The sequence below is a fragment of the Stylophora pistillata genome, chromosome 3 (genome assembly GCF_964205215.1).
Source record: "Stylophora pistillata chromosome 3, jaStyPist1.2, whole genome shotgun sequence".
In the NCBI taxonomy this organism is placed as follows: Eukaryota; Metazoa; Cnidaria; class Anthozoa; order Scleractinia; family Pocilloporidae; genus Stylophora; species Stylophora pistillata.
In genome coordinates, this window is record NC_142521.1 from 10,378,757 (window position 1) to 10,385,000 (window position 6,244).

Sequence of the window (6,244 nt, forward strand, 5' to 3'; positions counted from 1 at the left end):
GAACGGTGGGCACAGCGGACCAGTGAGTACGGAGGACCAGAGGAACAGCAGGAACAGTGGAACAGTGGAACAGTGGGTACAAAGGACCAGTGGAACAGTAGGTGCAGATGACCAGAGGAACAGCGGGCACGGAGGACCAGAGAAACCGTGGGCACAGAGGACCAATGGAACAGTGGGCACAATGGGCACAGTGGGCACAGTGGGCACAGAGGACCAGTGAAGCAGTGGGTACAAAGGAACAGAGGAACAGAGGGTACAGAGAACAGTGGGTACAGAGGACTATCGGAACAGATGTGTTTAACAGCTCGCTGCAACAACATAAAGTACCATCCTCTTGGAAGATGGCAGACATCAAGCCTATACCTAAGGAGTCTCCATTGACTTGCTGCACCCAGCTTCAGCCAATTTCTATAACTGCTATTATCATGAGACTTTTTGAACGATTGGTCTTTTGAACTTTCCAGTATTTTCAATGATTATATTGATTTAGATCAGTTTGCCTATCGTGGTGGCCATAACTCTACTATGGCATTAATTAAATGTCAACACACATGGTTAAAGTGGCTTGATGGTAACGCCGATTTTGTCAGAATTTTTTCCTTTGACTTTAGTAAGGCCTTTGACTCTGTATCACACAATTCCCTCTGTAGTAAATTAAAGCAAGTTAACATTAATCCATATATTATTAATTGGCTTATTAGTTTTTTAAATCATAGAAAGCAGAGAGTTGTTGTCGATGGTCATAGTACTGAATATGTTTCTATAAATAGGGGTGTTCCTCAAGGTACAGTCCTGGGGCCGGTCTTATTTTCTATTTTTATTAACGATATCAAAGCTGTTAATACTAATAAGAATCTTCTAGTTAAATTTGCTGATGATATAACTATTAGTTTACCAATCGAGGCAAATGTAGGCTTAGATGAATCCGAAACGGAAATCCTATCCTTTATTGAATGGTCCGAGAAGAACTGCATGAAAGTCAACTTGATGAAAACATGGGAACTTCTTTTACGAGGAAAGACTTCCAAGACGCCTCCTGAACCACTCGAGATCATAGAGAGGAAAGAAAAACTGAAACTATTGGGTGTTACCTTTGAGCAAGTGCCAGTTAATTGGGACACTCATATTGATTATCTACTTAGTAAGGCTAGCAGTAGGTTGTATATTTTGAGAATATGTAAATATTATGGCTACCCTATTGAGAATTTGGACTTACTTTTTCAAAGTTTGATTCTTTCAGTTTTTACATATGCTATTGAGGTCTGGGGGTGTGCTTTTTATAGTAAATATTTAAGTAGAATTGATAAGCTCTTTGCCAGGTGTTATAAGCTGGGTTACTGCTTAAAGCAACACAGTATCTTGGATATCCGTTGTAATAGAGATAAGAAATTATGGCAAAGGATCTCTTCCACCAACACTGCGTTGAGCGATCTCTTACCTCCCCAGAGAACACGGCAGTTGAGAACTAGGTCGCATAATTATATTTTGCCTAAGGTCCAGACAAGCCGTTTTAAATCAGTTTTTATTAATAGATGTCTTTTCAATGGTAATTAATACCTTTTCTTTTTCCTCATTCATTTTACTCATGTTATTCATGTTAATTGTAGCACGTCTGTTTGCACAATAATTCTTAATAAAGACCTTCATTATTATTATTATTATTATTATTATTATTATAACAGTGGGTACAGTCAGGAGCCCATTAATTGAGTAATGGGTCCTGGCTCAGTGGGCTCTGAGGACCAGTGGAACAGTGGGTACAGAGGACCAGGGGACCAGTGGGTACAGAGGACCAGTGGGAACAGAGGACCAGAGGGAACAGAGGACCAGAGGGACAATGAGACCAGAGGTAAAGTGAGCACAGAGGACCAGAGGATACAAAGGACCGGAGGAACAGTGGGAACAGAGGAACAGTGGGCACAGAGGACGAGAGGAACAGTGGGTACAGAAGACCAGTGGGCACAGAGGACCAGAGGAACAGTGGGTAGCAAGGACCAATGGGTATAGAGGACCAGAGAAAGAGTGGGAACAGAGGAACAGTGGGCACAGAGGACCAGAGGTACAGAGGGAACAGGGGAACAGAGGAACAGAGGAACAGAGAAACAGAGAAACAGAGAAACAGGGGAACAGAGAAATAGAGGAGCAGTGGAAGAGAGGAACAGTAGAACAGAGGAACAGTAGAACAGAGGAACAGTGGAAAGAGGAACAGTGGAACAGAGCAACACTGGAACAGAGGAACAGAAGAACAGAGGAACAGAGGAACACTGGGAACAGAGGAACAGAGGACTAGTGGGTACAGAGGACCAGAGGAACAGTGGGTACAGAAGACCAGAGGAAAAGTGAGTACAGAGGACCAGAGGAACAGTGGGTACAGAAGACCAGGGGAAAAGTGAGTACAGAGGACCAGAGGAACAGTGGGTACAGAAGACCAGAGGAAAAGTGGGTACAGAGGACCAGAGGAAGTTTGGGTGCAAAGGAATGGGAGAACAGTGGGGAACATGGAAAAAATAGAAGCCCCGATTATTAAGTTGCGAAGGTTGATAGATTTAGTTATTTGCCATGTTGTGGTTTAAACTTTATTTTGTGAGCACAGTAAATTGCAAAAGCTATTCTCAGGTTAAATGAATTTTAGTGAATTTTTATCCATTCATGTTTGAGTACATTATAGTCCCATATAAAAATTTAATTAAAGAATTGCAGCTAACATAACTACTTTAAAAACTTCTTCTCAAGTTTCATGAAAAAATTATTCAGAACTTGTGATACATTATAGCTTAATATAGCAACAAGATCTATTCATTTTCAAAATGACCGTTTGTCATATGCGCAACAGTAACAAAAATTCAAGAAAACATACAAACATTTACCGCATTCCTCGGCACCTTTGATGGTATTCACTTCTTTGAGGAACATAGTTCACTTTGTCTTCTAAGTAACGCCGCCATAATGGCTGCGTCGTGACTGTGAGCTGCAATGGCTCGCTTGATTTGTTCATTTGATTTTTTTTCTGAGCAGTAACGGCTTAGGCTCTAGAGTGCAACTGATAGATGGAACACAATTGTAGTGGGTCAGCAGAGAGGAAGTATTCAGTTCCTTCCCGCTTGCAAGGGACAGTTGTATAAGTTCTTCCACGACAAAGAACTCTTCCCTCGTCGGTGCTCCCTCTCGTGGCGGTTCTCCTTTCATGTGGAGGTAGGCTTGCGAGGTATGCTTTTTCCAGTTTTGAAAATCATACTTTCGCCGTTTGCGTGGTGCACCGCACTCAATATTTGCACCTTCGAATTGATGTTGTCCAAATGGATTTGAACAACCGCGGCATGTGCAACTTCCGGAGCAACTTACTCGAGCTTTGAGACACTTGCACCTGCTCGAGTACGGACCAATAATGTTATTGCAAATATTTTCTACTGACCCTTGGCCTTTCCTGCTGACTCCACAGGAGCAAAACACCTTAGCTCAGTTTCCTTCCTTATCTCTTCGCCTATCTTTTCTCCTGGCTGCGAGAGATAATTTTCTCGACAGACGTAGTCGTAGTGCCCACAACCAGCAACATTAAATGATTCAAACAAGGGAGGCATATCATGTAACTGTTGACGTGGCAGTATAGGAATAGTTAGGAAGTTTTCCAGAGATGAAAATATCACAATTGGCATTTTTAGGACGTTAGCAATGTCTAGAACCATAAGATTTCCCAGTTCTCCAGTAAAATAACCATGATGGGAAAACCGCTCAACTTCGTTTTCAAAATTATTAGTGGTTAGGAAGTTCTCATAGTGTTGCCTGTTCTCTCCTGACCACCCTGAAACGGTTAATTTTCTTCATTTGGGTGACTAAACTGCCTTCGTTCTGTTTGAAAAGCCCAAGATTAGTTAAATGCTCAACCACTTCAATCTGTTTCTCCTGTCCTTATAATGCGAATAATGTTCCTTGCGAGATACAATGAAATATATGAAGTTCATATATTTTGTACTGCAGTATTAGATACATATGATCCACGATCCTCGCAGTAGATAGCGCTATTTAAGCAATAGCAAAAATCAGACCTGAAAAAAATCAGGCCTGTACGGGATTCGAACCACTGACCTCTGCGATACTAGTGCAGCGCTCTACCAATTGAGCTAACAAGCCAACTGGGAGCAGGCCGTTAAGTTGATTCGTAATAAACCCGTGAAAGTGATAAATGAGATACAATGTAATATATGAAGTTCATATATTTTGTAAGCTTCAATTATTGTTTGTTTTGCTTCTGTGACATACCGATTGCTCGAATCTCGACTTTTCGAAACTTCCGATAACTCCAACCAAAAGCCTTTAGTCAACGCAATTTTTCGAAATAAGCTTTATTTCACGAAAAAATCAGGAATTCGCTGGTCCTCTGTTCCCACTGTTCCTCTGATCCTCTGCACCCACTGGTCCTCTGTTCCCACTGTTCCTCTGGTCCTCTGTACCCACTGTTCCTCTGTTCCCACTGTTCCTCTGTTCCCACTTTTCCACTTTTCCACTTTTCCACTGTTCCTCCTGTTCCACTGTTTCTCTGGTCCTCTGTACTCATTGGTCCTCTGTTCCCACTGTTCCTCTGTTCCTGCTGTTCCTCTGATCCTCTGTACCCACTGGTCCTCTGTTCCCACTGTTTCTCTGGTCCTCTGTACTCACTGTTCCTCTGTTCCCACTGTTCCTCTGATCCTCTGTATCCACTGGTCCTCTGTTCTCACTGTTCCTCTGATCCTTTGTACCCACTAGTTCTCTGTTCCCACTGTTCCTCTGTTCCCTCTGTTCCTCTGGTCATCTGTACCCACTGGTCCTCTGTTCCCACTGTTCCACTGTTTCTCTGGTCCTCTGGACTCACTGTTCCTCTGTTCCCACTGTTCCTCTGATCCTCTGTATCCACTGGTCCTCTGTTCTCACTGTTCCTCTGATCCTTTGTACCCACTAGTTCTCTGTACCCACTGGTCCTCTGTTCCACTGTTCCTGCTGTTCCTCTGATCCTCTGTACCCACTGGTCCTCTGTACCCACTGGTCCTCTGTTCCCACTGTTCCTCTGTTCCCTCTGTTCCTCTGATCCTCTGTACCCACTGGTCCTCTGTTCCCACTGTTCCACTGATTCTCTGGTCCTCTGTACTCACTGTTCCTCTGTTCCCACTGTTCCTGTGGTCTTCTGTACCCACTGGTCCTCTGTTCCCACTGTTCCTCTGTTCCCTCTGTTCCTCTGATCCTCTGTACCCAATGGTCCTCTGTTCCCACTGTTCCTCTCTGTTCCTCTGATCCTCTGTACCCACTGGTCCTCCGTTTCCACTGTTCCTCTGCTCCTCTGTACTCACTGGTCCTCTGTTCCCACTGTTCCTCCGGTCCTCTGTACCCACTAGTCCTCTGTTCCCACTGTTCCTCTGTTCCCACTGTTCCTCTGATCCCTTTGTTCCTCTTTCCTCTGTTCCCATTGGTCCTCTGTTCCCACTATTCCTCTGTTCCCTCTGTTCCTCTGATGCTCTGTACCCACGGGTCCTCAGTTTCCACTGTTCCTCTGATCCTCTGTACCCACTGTTCCTCTGTTCCCACTGTTCCTCTGGTTCTTTGTTCCCACTGGTCCTCTGTTCCCACTGGTCCTCTGTTCCCACTGTTCCTCTGTTCCCACTGTTCCTCTGCTCCCACTGTTCCTCTGGTCCTCTGTTCCCACTGATCCTCGGTTCCCACTGTTTCTCTGTTCCCTCTGTTCCTCTGTTCTACTGTTCCCGCTGTTCCTCTGGTCCTCTGTACCCACTGGTCCTCTGTTCCCTCTGTTCCCTCTGTTCCTCCGATCCCCTGTATCCACTGGTCCTCTGTTCCCACTGTTGCTCTGTTGCTCTGATCCTCTGTTCCACTGTTCCCGCTGTTCCTCTGGTCCTCTGTACCCACTGTTCCTCTGTTCCCACTGATCCTCTGTTCCCTCTGTTCCTCTGATCCTCTGTACCCACTGGTCCTCTGTTCCCACTGGTCCTCTGTTCCTACTGTTCCTCTGTTCTCTCTGTTCCTCTGATCCTCTGTACCCACTGGTCCTCTGTTCCCACTGTTCCCACTGTTCCCACTGTTCCCCTATTTCTCTGGACCTCTGTACTCACTGTTCCTCTGTTCCCACTGTTCCTGTGGTCCTCTGTACCCACTGGTCCTCTGTTCCCACTCTTCCTCTGTTCCCTCTGTTCCTCTGATCCTTTGTACCCACTGGTCCTCTGTTCCCACTGTTCTTCTGATCCTCTGTACCCACTGGTCCTCA